Source organism: Mus pahari, chromosome X (assembly GCF_900095145.1).
Source record: "Mus pahari chromosome X, PAHARI_EIJ_v1.1, whole genome shotgun sequence".
NCBI classification, from domain to species: Eukaryota; Metazoa; Chordata; class Mammalia; order Rodentia; family Muridae; genus Mus; species Mus pahari.
Genome location: NC_034613.1, coordinates 105070531 through 105084137, shown reverse-complemented (window position 1 = coordinate 105084137; position 13607 = coordinate 105070531).

Below are 13607 nucleotides of genomic sequence, written 5' to 3'. Positions count from 1 at the left end.
TCTATAAAACCCCTTAGATCTTGCTGTTTCTCCAGGCCATGAGCTTCTACTCAGCTTTTCTTCTTCTTACCTCTCTGCGTCCTCTCCCTCTTCCATTTTCTCCTTCTTCTCTCCCCACCTTCTGCTCCACCTTCTCTTTTATCTGCCCAATTAACAGCCCCACTTTATTTTACAAATTAAAGTAGGAAGCAGATTTACAGGAAATCACCTGAGTGCTGACTCATTCCTTGTTCATGACTCACAGGAGAGTAGAATTAATATCAAATATAATTAGCCCTAGGGCTATCCAGGACACATTCCTGGTAGCCACAAAATATGTCAAACTAGAATGTTGTAAGATTGTAATTAAAGTGTTTATGTGGATCAAATTAGAAGATATACTTTTCTTGTGCCACATATTTTTATGTCACCCATGAATTCCTTCTGATTCTTTATGTAAATATCATTTTATTCACCAATGTACAGTTTTTAAAAACTGAACTTATTATTGAAAACCTGATACTTGAATGAACATTCTCAAAGTTGTTTAGTTTATACTGTAAAGAAAACATTGCTGCTTATCTACTTTGGAACGCATTGGCCTAAAAATTAACTAGAAACACTTTTTCAGCTTAAGTGGACTTTCATACAGATGACATGAATTTTGTGGAATCCTTTCAACTCAACTGCTGGTAATTATGTGTTAATACAAGGCAAATCCTTTCATATTTTAAAAAATCTTTCCAATTAAATTTTTCTCATATCTTTATATAGCTCTCTCATGAAAGTTTTTATTTCAGCACATCCTTATCTTAACAGCTCAACTGTCATTGAAAAAGCCAAGTTCTAAAACTATTAAAAAAAAAGCAATAACCTTCAGGTTGGAGAGGGTTCATTGAATATTTTATAACTGCCACTGGCCATATGAATTGATAGCCACTATAACTAAATATCCAGTATATTTGATTTCCACAAAATGTGTAAGAAACTTACTGACTTGTGTGGTTATGGTATAATACTGACTGAAAGGGAAATTAATATTTTTCAAACCATTACCGATTGTAGTATTTTTCAGGTGATTGAAAACATGTATTACAAATTATTCATCATATACTGAAGGATTAAAAAATAATTTAATAGATCATTAGTTACTAGTTGAGTAAGTAAAACAGAAAAAAAGCCCTGGGTTTACTTCCATATTCTATTCTGTTCCCAATAATTTTTGTGCACAGGATTCAAGGTCAGTCATTATTTTATCTGATATATATTATATTCTTTGTGAAGAGAATATCTTGTTAATGTGAATTTGTCTTCTCCTTTTTCATTGATTTCATTAAGCATTGTCTTAATTCCTCAATTAACTATATTTGTTTTCAAATTTGCATGTATTTCTTACCATATATTTAAGTAAAAACACATGAATGCACTTCAGTTTAAGACAAAGTTTAATCTCTTAGTTACTGGTTCCTATTTATTACAACTTCAATGAAGAGAGATAGGTTAAATAGTCATAGAACTGACTGATACTCAACTTTTCATCTTTGGGGAAATATGTGGTACCTCGGGAAAAGAGATATTAGGAGAGAATTTGAGTATTTTCTGTCCTGGGGGATAAATACAATTTTCTATCTGAGTTCCCCAAATAATGCATATATTTTTTTAGACTATAAATATTTTAATCTGTTTTAGTTTGGTTCTGAGGGTAAAATGACTACATTTGGTCACCTTTGAAAACATAAAGTAGTTGAAGGTTGTATTATACTTCAAAATACGCTATAGTTTTAATTTTTGAATATTGTTTGTCTGAATAGTTTAGTATAGAATAATTTTACATAGCACTTGCATCATTTCTTCAAAATTTCCAAATGGTACTACTGGTAATCTACATTTTATTTTTATGGAGCGGTACTTGGATTCAAAACCAAGATTCCTATTTGTTTGTTTGTTTGTTTGTTTGTTTGTGAAAAGCTGTCTTTTTCAATGTTAGAATGGAAGCTAAAATAATTATAATTATTTCTTTTAAGAGGATTAAATATAAGTCTGGGTTATACTCCCTGAATACTTATTTCCACAGGCAACATTTGTGAGGTTTTTTTGTTTGTTTGTTTTTGTTTTGTTTTGTTTCTACAGCTGTAACAAATAGTGATGTGTTAGGGAGCATTTTGACAGGTTTGTCTTCATCAAATTTTTTCCGTGACTCTTTTTGTCACTTAAATAAATGTCTTCTCCTTAAATTTGTCACTGGAGAATTGGCTCTGGATTGACATATAAGGATCAGAAAAGTTAGTATATCTTCATGATGAAAAAAAAAAAAGTAGAATAAACTGGACATTTGATTTCTCCTACATACAACAAAACATCCTTTGTTTCTAAGTATCTGTGCCCTAGAGAAATGAGATTATCAGAGGAAAATACCAAAATCTAGCCATTAATAACCTGTCTCAGGTTATTACACTGTAGACTGGAACAAAATTCAGTTGTATCCAAGTGCCTCATTTTACCTAAAGGTGAAACTCCAATAAACACTGGTTGATTCTACAATTGAGTGTCATGTGTTCACTGAAAGTTGAAAGGATAGGCAGAGCAATTTGCCTGTCTTCTTTTACCAAATATATTATTATATCTTTAGTGTCAGGGAAGTGATAGTGAACCCCAAAACACCAGACAGGAGCTTATCTCATGCAGTCACACCAAGACCTTTATTTTACCTAGGTTGGGCCCCTCAGTGGCCAACACACAGGATGGTTTTGGTGGAGAGATGAGCCTGAGCATCTCTTGAGGTAAAGTTTTGAGGCATGTGTGTGTGCGTGTTAATAGCCTGGCAAGCTTAAAATTGGAGAGCTACCCTGGCTTTTAGCAAAATTATCTGGTGCTGGGAGTAAAACCATAAAGTTAACTTTTGCTTCTCTCTGCTTTGGTGATTGCTAGGCAGGGGGTGGGCTTCTTGGTGATTAACGTGGAAATGCTGTATTTATTGGGGTTAGCCTAAAAACTGAATCTAAGCCCTGGTTTTCTTGGAAGATAATGTTAGATCATGGCCTGCTAGTTTAGCTGAGTTCAAGATCTCTAAAATGGAGTCTGAACTCAAAAGATTGGGTCTCTCATACCCACCTTTCAATTGAAAGTTCAAGGTATATTTAAAGCGAAAGTCATATTTTGAAAAGAATCGATAATCAGATACCAAATTTGATAGGATAGGGACTTTAATTTAGACTGAAAAAAACACTGTATAAATATGCCAGTTTTATTAATGAAAATGTAAATAAGAAATCAAATATATTGCTAATGTATGCAGACTTATCAAAACATCAGAAAAAAGAAAAACATATAGGAAATAGGAATATAATATAGAATGATTTGAAAAGATTCAGTAATTATGTGGATATGGGTAAGGCAAGAAGTTTTTGTTAAGAATATCAAAACAACCCTGAGATTCCATCTCACACCAGTCAGAATGGCCAAGATTAAAGATTCAGGTGACAGCAGATGCTGGCGAGGTGGAGAAATAGGAACACTCCTCCATTGCTGGTGGGATTGCAAGCTTGTTCAACCACTCTGGAAATCAGTCTGGCGGTTCCTCAGAAAATTAGACATAGTACTACCGGAGGATCCAGCTATACCTCTTCTGGGCATATACCCAGAAGATCTTCCAACTGGTAATAAGGACACATGCTCCACTATGTTCATAGCAGCCTTATTTATAATAGCCAGAAGCTGGAAAGAACCCAGATGTCCCTCAATAGAGGAATGGATACAGAAACTGTGGTACATTTACACAATGGAGTACTACTCAGCCATTAAAAACAATGAATTTATGAAATTCTTGGGCAAATGGATGTATTTGGAGGATATCATCCTTAGTGAGGTAACCCAATCACAAAAGAAGTCACTAGATATGTACTCACTGATAAGCGGATATTAGCCCAGAAACTTGGAATATCCAAGACACATTATGGAAAACAGAAGAAAATCAAGAAGGATGAGCATTTGTGGATACTTCATTCCTCCTTCGAATAAGGAACATAACTCTCATGAAAGGTTATAGGTACAGAGACAAAATTTAGAGCTAAGATGAAAGGATGGACTATCCAGAGAGTACCCCATTCGGGAGTCCATCCCATCATCAGCCACCAAACCTAGATACTAATGCTCATGCCAGCAAGATACTGCTGAAGGGACCCTGATATTGCGGCCTCTTGTGAGGCTATGCCAGTGCCTGGTAAACACCGAAATGGATGCTCACAGCCAGCTACTGGATGGAACACAGGGTCCCCAATGGAGGAACTAGAGAAAATACCCAAGTACCTGAAGGGGGCTGCAACCCTGTAGGTGGAACAACAACAGGAACTAACCAGTACCCCCGGGTTTGTGTTTCTAGCTGCATATGTAGCAGAAGATGACCTAATCGGCCATCAGTGGGAATAGAGGCTCCTTGGTCTTCCAAACTCNATATGACCTAGCACAAGGCAAGGCCTGGGCCAANTAGTGGGAGTGGGTGGGTAGGGGAACAGAGGTGGGGTGAGGGGTATGGGAAACTTTCGGGATAGCATTTGAAATGTAAATAAAGAAAATAATAATAATAATAATAAAAGAATATTGCAGCAAACACTTCCACATTGCAATTAATCAAAAGCATATGGAATTATTTTATCAGTTGCAATTATTATAAGACAATCACGCTTATTATATTAGATGACAAAAAGAAAATAAAGGGCTGGGCAATGGTGGTACATGCCTTCAATCCCAGCACTTGGGAGGCAGAAGCAGGTGGATTTCTGAGTTCAAAGCCAGCCTGGTCTACAGAGTGAGTTCCAGTACATCCGGGTCTATACAGAGAAACCTTGTCTCAAAAAAAAAACAAACAAACAGACAAACAAATAAAAAAAAGATAAAGAAAAAACAATGTGGGACTATTTAACGATGTGCAGATTGAGAATTTTCTGAAACAAATATCAACTATAAGAAAGATCACATTAATTAGTTATCCGTCACCTAGTAGGGAATTCTGAAAACATATACATACAAGTAGCAGTATATGGAATGATCCAGTTATATTTATATATAGGGAAACACACACACATACCCATATACCTATATACCACAATGACCACCACCACCAACAAAAACAGTTAATGAAAAAAGAAGCTATGATTTTGCAAGAGATCATGGAGGAGTATATAGAAAGCTTAGAAGGGAGGATATCAAGAGGGAAATGATGTTATTATACTATAATCTTAAAATATGAAAATAGAAATAAATAAATTGTTTTCTTCCTTTTCTCCCTCAAACACTTCTATCACATGAAAGATGAGTGGAAAAATAATATGAGCCAGATGATGGGAAAGTTTACTGTGAGTTTAACTCTCCTAGAAATGTCAGAAAAAACACCCATAAGGCCTTATCAACAGTTACCTAAGCAAGGCAAAGCCAATACATGTGTGAACAAGGGAGGACAAAATCTCATGGGGCAACAATCCTAGACAAAGAACTTCAGGTACCATGAAATACTGAGACTATGAGAACTAGCATTCATGAGGAAAGAGAATACTAGTTGGTTATCCAATAATGAAGGATTACCATTGGGAGAAAAACAAAAAAAATTAGACTATTGTATAGATTCAGTGAGATAGATTTATGTATGAAGGAATATACATACATGCAACAGGAATTAAATTAAATATGATGCAATGAATTTTAAAGAGATATGCATATATGGGAGGATTTGCCAGTAGGAAAGGAAGGAGGGAATTATGTCATTACATTACAATCAAAAATCATTTTTAAAGATTATAGGTCTAGAAAACAAACTAAAAAGTATAAAGAAATGCCTTACATGTATTACATGCCATGCTCAAAGTAAAAACAATCAAAGTTAAAGAAAACAATATAACAAAAATTGATAGAAAGGGGGAGAAAGAACTTTGAAAAAATGTTAGAGGCAAAGACACTGTATTTATACAAAAGCAAAGATGACAATGAAATTAATTCTTATAAATGATGTAAGTCTGAAGAGTATACAGAGAAACAATGATAAGGGCAAAATGTCAGTCTAGAATTATAAGCACTATGAATTTACCCTTTAAACATGAGTAGAATTGACACTTTCTGACATGTTCTCAGATAAACAAGAATAAACTTTCTCTTTCTTTTTCTTTTCTTTTCTTTTCTTTCTTTCTTTTTTTTTTGACAGCGGATCTATATTTTTTAATCATTCATTGAGATAATCTATTCTTTTATAAAATTTTGGCTGGGGTAATTTTGGTAGTTTAAGGAGAATGATCCCATAGGCTCATATATTTGAATTTTTGTTCTCCAGTTAGCTGAACTGTAAGGAAAGGATTAATATTTATGGCCTTGATGCAGAACTTGTGACATTGTTAGAAGTAGTATATTACTTGGAAACTATTTTTGAGGTGTTAAAAGCCAAACTCAGTTTCTCTTTTTCCATCTGTCAGGTCCCACCCATACTTCTAAAAGACTGGCCACATAACTTCAAGTCAGTACTAAATTAGTTTAACTGAATCCATGGACCTATCAGCTCTCCTTTCTCTAAGAAAATCAATCTAAACTTTAATGAAGAGATTGACCCTGTATACAATAAACATGTTTACTACAAAGCTACAAGCTATCAACTTCATTATTATTATATAAGGTAAACAATCTAACTAGAAAATTAAGACCCACCCCAGGCCACACAAACTACTTACAACCGCAAGCTCTCCAGGAAAATGGACTTTAGTTTCTAGACCTCTCTCTGCAATATGAGAGTCCTATGTATTTTACAGTATATTTGTTTTTCTTTATTTGTAATAACCTTTGTTACTTGTTTCCAACTTCTGTTCCTGAAACTTTTTTTGCTGATTTCTAATTCTTTAATGGGTAAATAAAAAATAACATAACTGATTCTACTAAATAAGATACAAGTCTTTAATGCCTCTGTCATAATTTACAGAATATGCAACATCAATCATGGTGATTATTTTCTCCGTTTTATATCAACTGGTAGTGTATGCTTATCTGTTACAATAATGATACCACTATCTTGCTAGATATTGATAGTGAAGGGCATTATTCATATAGGGATGAATAAATGGAAATCTGTACATAAGATTCAAAAGCTTTTCCATTATAGGTAAAATTAATTTCAAGGATTGTCAAAGAAAAATGTGGCAATCTTCCTTTTTCTTCCTTCTTTTTTTTTTCTTTATTTCCTTCCTTTCATATTTCTTTGTTTTTTTCATTTTAATTTCTTTAAACAATTGTATGTGCATGTATATATGAGTGTGTAATGTCCATGTAAGTAAAGTCCTCATAGAAGACAGAAGGCATTGGATGACCTTGGAGCTGGAGTTACAGGGCATTGTAAAACACTTGATGTGGCTCTCAGAAATCAAACCTGTTTTTTTTTTTGTTGTTGTTTTTTTTTTTTTTTGCAATAGCAGTTCATGCATGTTCTTAACCACTGAAATATCTCTTTAGGTTGATATCCCTGCATTAAAAGGATTTTGAATATCAGAAGCTAGTAGTCTATTTTGGCAACAACACCTCTAGGCTGTCATGGTTCAAGAAAAGATAAAAGAAATGTTATTGAATGATGAGATGTGTACACATATAACAAATTAAGATTTTTGTGTTAATGCAATAATGAAAAAAGAAGCTGGTTATATCACCATTTAAAAATATCACTTGATTATTATAAGCACATTGTGGGGAAAGTTCTACTATAGAAAGTGAAATAAACTTATTACTTTAAGAAGAAAATGTTTCTGCTAGGTCCTTGCTGGTGTGGCAGACCACAAGTTGGTCTGCTCCCATGAAGACTCCATATCCTGATCCATCTTAGAGGACCCACTGCATTCAGAGCAGTTGGACCCACTACACTCAGAGCAGTTGAGCAGTTGAGAACCCTCTGCACTCAGAGCAGGCGAGGATCCTCTACTCTCAGTGCAGTTGAGGATCAGCTGCACTTGTCCCTGAATTACTGTTACTAGAGATATTTCAGTGTTGTACCAACATTTTGCCTTTGTGTTCCCCTCCAGAGGCTACCATCTTCCCCCACACACCCCAGCATGATATGCATAGCTAGTTCCTGTGCTGCATACTCCTGCCCAGGGCTCCCTTCCCCTCCCCTAGCATTAGAAAGGCACAACCCATAAAATTCCCTTTAAAGATGATGTCCCATCTCTGTGTCTACAAAAAAACAACACTCCTGCTTCGAAGAAGCAAAACTCTACTGCCTGTCCTTGAGACCTTAGAGAAATAACAAGCTCAAGGAAGACCATGGGAAAAAAAAGTAAACAGAGGTAAGATCATAGACAGGTACAATTGGCCATAAAATTAGTCCTTGAACAGACACCCATTAACCCTCCTCCCACTTCATTACTATTCCACCCTCTGCTCCCCATTTCTATGAACATTCACACTATTCCTAAATATACTGTATATAAACCCAATGTTTTCTGGACTCAGGGTTGCCTGCTGGCATTCATGCAGTTAGTGCTAGATGGGCAACCTGAGTTTGAACTTGAAACTATAAATAAACTTTTTTGTGAGTTGCAGCTGACTTCTCAATTTTTGGACTCCTCTGGGTTTCCTATGGACTCAGGGCAAAACAAGGGTAGTTGAACAACAGATTGACTGCTCCACAGAAGACCCAAATGTCTCAAGGCCTCCCAGGAGATCTACTGCAGCCAGGGCAACAGATCAGCAGCTTTTCTACCCCTAAGAAGAGCCCTGAGTTGGAAGGCCAAACATGTGGTCTGATACAGCCAGGGCCACAGGCCTACCAGGAGACCTGAAGCAACCCAGGGAAAAAAGAGGCCGTATTGTCATCCAGACCAACAAACACCAAGGATATCCAGATGCTGAAAGGTAAGCAGAAGACCATAGGCAACAGAAGCCAAAATATGTGGGCATCACCAGAACCCAGTTCTCAAACCACAAGCCATGAATAGACCAACACACCCGAAAATAAGAAATCTGTCCTAAAATGCTATCTTATGAAGATAATAGAGTCCGTTAAGGAGGATATCAATAACTCACTGAAAGAAATACAGGGAAACACAGGGAAGCAGGTGAAAGAATTGAATAAAGTGATCCAAGACCTAAATGTGGAAGTAGAAACAGTTCTAGAAAACACAAATGGAGGCAAACCTGGAAATGGAAAACCTAGGAAAGAGGTCAGGAATTACAGATGTGTGTATTACCAACAGAATGTGAGAGATAAAATAATGAATCTCATGTGTAGAAGATATAGTAGAAGAGATTAACACAACTGCTAAAGAAAATTCAAATAAAACAAAAAACAAAAAACAAAAAACAAAACAAACAAAAAAAAAAAAAAACAAAAAAATACCTCCTAACCTCCTAACACAAAGCCAGGAATTTCAGGACACACTGAAAAGACCAAATCTAAGAGTAATCAGAACAGAGGAGAATGAAGATTCCCAGGTCAAAGGACCTGAAAAAGCCCTAAACAAAATCACAGAAGAAAACTTCTGCAACCTAAAGAAAGAGATGGCCATAAAGGTACAAGAAGCCTATAGAATACCTAATAAATGGGATCAGAAAAGAAAATCTTCTCATCATATAATTACCAAAACACTAAATACACAGAGAAAAGAAAAAAAAAATGTTAAAAGCTCCAAGGGAAAAAGGCCAAGTAACATACAAAAGTAGAAGTTAGACCTATCAAAATTAAACTAGACTTCTCAAAAGACTATGAAAACCAGAAGAGACTGGTCAGAGGTTATGCAGACACTAAGAGAACACACATGCCAGCCCAGCCTATTATACCCAGCTTAACTTTCAACCAACATAGATGGAGAAACCAAAATATTCCAGGAGAAAACCAAATTCGAACAGTATCTACCAACCCAGCCCTACAGAAGATCCTGGAAGGAAAACTTCAACACAAGGAAGATACCTGCACCAAAGAAAGGACAAGGTATTAAGCATCTCACAACAAAGTCAAAAGCAGAGAGCCACAGCACATAAAGCCATCTATAAAAACAAACATCAGGAACCAACAGTCATCTTTCTTTAATATCATCCCTCAACATTGATGAACTAAACTCACCTAAAAAACAAAACAAACAAACAAACAAACAAACAAAAAAAAAACCACATAAGCTAACAGACTGGATACGCTAACAAGATCCAGCATTTTGCTGCATACAAGAAACACAACTCAATAACAACAACGACAGGTACTATCTCAGAGGGAAAAGATGGGAAAAGTTATTCTAAGCAAATGGTCCCAGGAAATAAGCAGTTGTCATCCTAATATCAAATAAAATAGACTTGAAACCAAAAGTTACCAAGCATGATGAAAGACACTTCACATCCATCAAGGGGAAAATCCACCAAGAGAAAGTCTCAATTCTGAACATCTATGCACCAAATGCAAGAGCACCTAAATCCATAAAAAACTTTACTAAAACTCAAAGAACACATTGAAACCCACACAATAATAGTGGGAAATATCAACACTCCACACTCACCAATGGACAGGTCATTGAAACTGAAACTAAACAAAGACACAATGAAACTAAGAGAGGATATGAACAAATGGATTTAATATCTAATATTAATATCTTAATATTTAATAATGGATAATTTAATAATTAATATTTAATAATGGATGTCTACAGAACATTTCACTCTAAAAGAAAAGAATACACCTTCTGCTCAGCACCTCATGTTACCTTCTCCAAAATCAACCATATAATTTGTCACAAAACAACTCTAAACAGATGCAAGAGGACTGAACTAATACCATGCATCCTATCAGATCACCATGGCCTAAGGCTGGCCTTCAATAATAGCAAAAAACTACAGAAAGCCTACATACACGTGGAAAGTGAACAATTCTCTATTCAGTGACACCTTGGACAGGAAAGAAATAAAGAAGGAAAGTAAAGACTTCCTAGAATTTAGTGAAAATGTTAACACATTATATCCAAACTTATGTGACACAATGAAAGCTGTGCTAAAAGGAAAGTTTATATTGCTTAGTGCCCTGGTAAAGAAACTGGGGATATCTTACACTAACAATTTAACAGTTCACCTGAGAGCTCTAGAATAAAAAGAAGCAAACTCACACAAGAGAAGTGGAAGGCAGGAAATAATCAAACTCAGCACTGAAATCAACTAAATAGAAATAAAGAAAGCAATAAAATGAATCAGCAAAACAAAAGCTGGTTCTTTGAGAGAATCAACAGGATAGATAAACCCCTACCAAAACTAAGTAAAGGGCCCAGAGGCGGTATCCAAATTAATGAAATCAGAAATGAAAAGGGATAAATAACAGAAACAGAGGAGATACAAAAAAAATCTTATCCTACCATAAAAGCCCATACTCAACAAAATTGGAAAATCTAGATGAAATGGATGGTTTTCTAGACAAATGCCACATACCAAAGTTAAACCAAGAGCCGATTAACTATCTAAACAGACCCATAAATTACAAGGAACTAGAAAAAGTTATTAAAAACCTCCCCACTAAAATAAGCCCAGAATTCTTCCAGACCTTAAAAGAAGACCTGATACCAATTCTCCTCAATCTATTCCATGCAATAGAAACAAAAGAAACACAACCTAACTTGTTCTATGAAGCCACAATTAGTCTGATAGTTAAAGTACACAAGAACCCAACCAGAAAAGAGATCTTCTGACCAATCTTGATTATGAATATTAATGCAAATTACTCAATAAAATTCTTGCAAACCGTATGCAAGAACACATCAAAACCATTATTCACCACAATCAAGTCACATTCATACAAAGGATGCAAGGGTGATTTAATATATGAAAATCCATTAACATAATCCACTCTATAAAGAAACTCAAAGGAAAAAGAAAATGATCATCTCCTTAGATGCAGAAAAAACATTTGACGAAATACAACATCCCTTCATGTGAAAAGTATTGAAGAGATCAGGAATTCGAGGCCCATACCTAAACATAATAAAAGTAATTTACTGAAAACCAACAGTAAATATCAAATTAAATGAAGACATACTTAAAACAATCCCACTGAAATCGGGGACAAGACAAGGATGGCCATTTTTGCCATATCTATAGTTTTACCTATAACAATAAGACAGAGAGAGAGAGAGAGAGAGAGAGAGAGAGAGAGAGAGAGAGAGAGAGAGAGAGAGATCAAGGGAACACAAATTGGTAAAGAATAAATAAATGTGTCAGTATTTGCAGATGATATGATAGTATACATAAGTGACTACAAAAATTCTACAAGAGGACTTCTCCAGCTGATAAACACCTTCAGCAAAGTAGCTGGATATAAAATTAACTAAAAAAAAAAAAATCAGTACCCTTCCTTTATACAAAGGATAAACAGGCTGAGAAAGAAATTAGGTAAAGAACTCCTTTCACAATAGCCAATAATAATATAAAATATCTTGGGGTAACTCTAACCAAACAAGTGAATGAGCTGTATGACAATAACTTCAAGTCTCTCAGGAAAGAAACTGAAGAAGATCTCAGAAAATGGAGAGATTTCCCATACTCATGGATTGGCAGGAATAACATAGTCAAAATGGCCNTCCTGCCAAAAGCAATCTACAGATTCAAAGCCATCCCCATTAAGATTCCAACTCAATTCTTCACTGAGTTAGAAAGGGCAATTTGCAAATTCATCTGGAATAATAAAAAAACCTAGGATAGCAAAAAGTATCCTCAACAATAAAAAACCTCTGGTGGAATCACCATGCCCGACCTTAAGCTGTACTGCAGAGCAATTGTGATTAAAAACTGCATGACAGACAGGCAGATCAATGGAATAGAATTGAAGACCCAGAAATGAAACCACAAACCTATCGTCACTTGATCTTTGACAAGGAAACTAAAACCATACAGTGGAAAAATGACAGTATTTTCAACAAATGGTGCTGGAACAACTGGAGGNTATCATGTAGAAGAATGAGAATTGATCCCTTCTTATCTCCCTGTACAAACTCAAGTCTAAGTGGATCAAAGAACTCCACGTAAAACCAGAGACACTGAAATTTATAGAGGAGAAAGTGGGGAAAAGCCTCGAAAATATGGGCACAGGGAAAAATTCCTAAACAGAACTGTAAGGAAACAGATACTGTCAATAACACAAAGAGGCAACCAACAGATTGGGAAAGACTTTTTACCAGTCCTAAATCTGATAGGGGACTAATATCCAATATATACAAAGAGCTCAAGAAGATGAACTCCAAAAATTTAAATAACCCCATTAAAAAATGGGGTACAGAGCTAAACAAAGAATTCTCATCTGAGGAGTACCAAAGGGCTATGAAGCACTTGAAAAAATGTTCAACATACTTAATCATCAGGGAAATACAAATCAAAACAACCCTGAGACTTCACCTCAGATCAGTCAGAATGGCTAAGATCAAAAATTCAGGGGACAGCAGATGCTGGTGAGGATGTGGACAAAGAAGAACACTCCTCCATTGCTGGTGGGATTGCAAGCTTGTACAACCACTCTGGAAATCAGTCTGACAGTTCCTCAGAAAACTGGACATAGTACTACTGGAAGATCCTGCAATAACTCTTCTCGGTATATACCCAGAAGATGTTCCAACTGGTAATAAGGACATATTCTCCACTATGTTCATAGC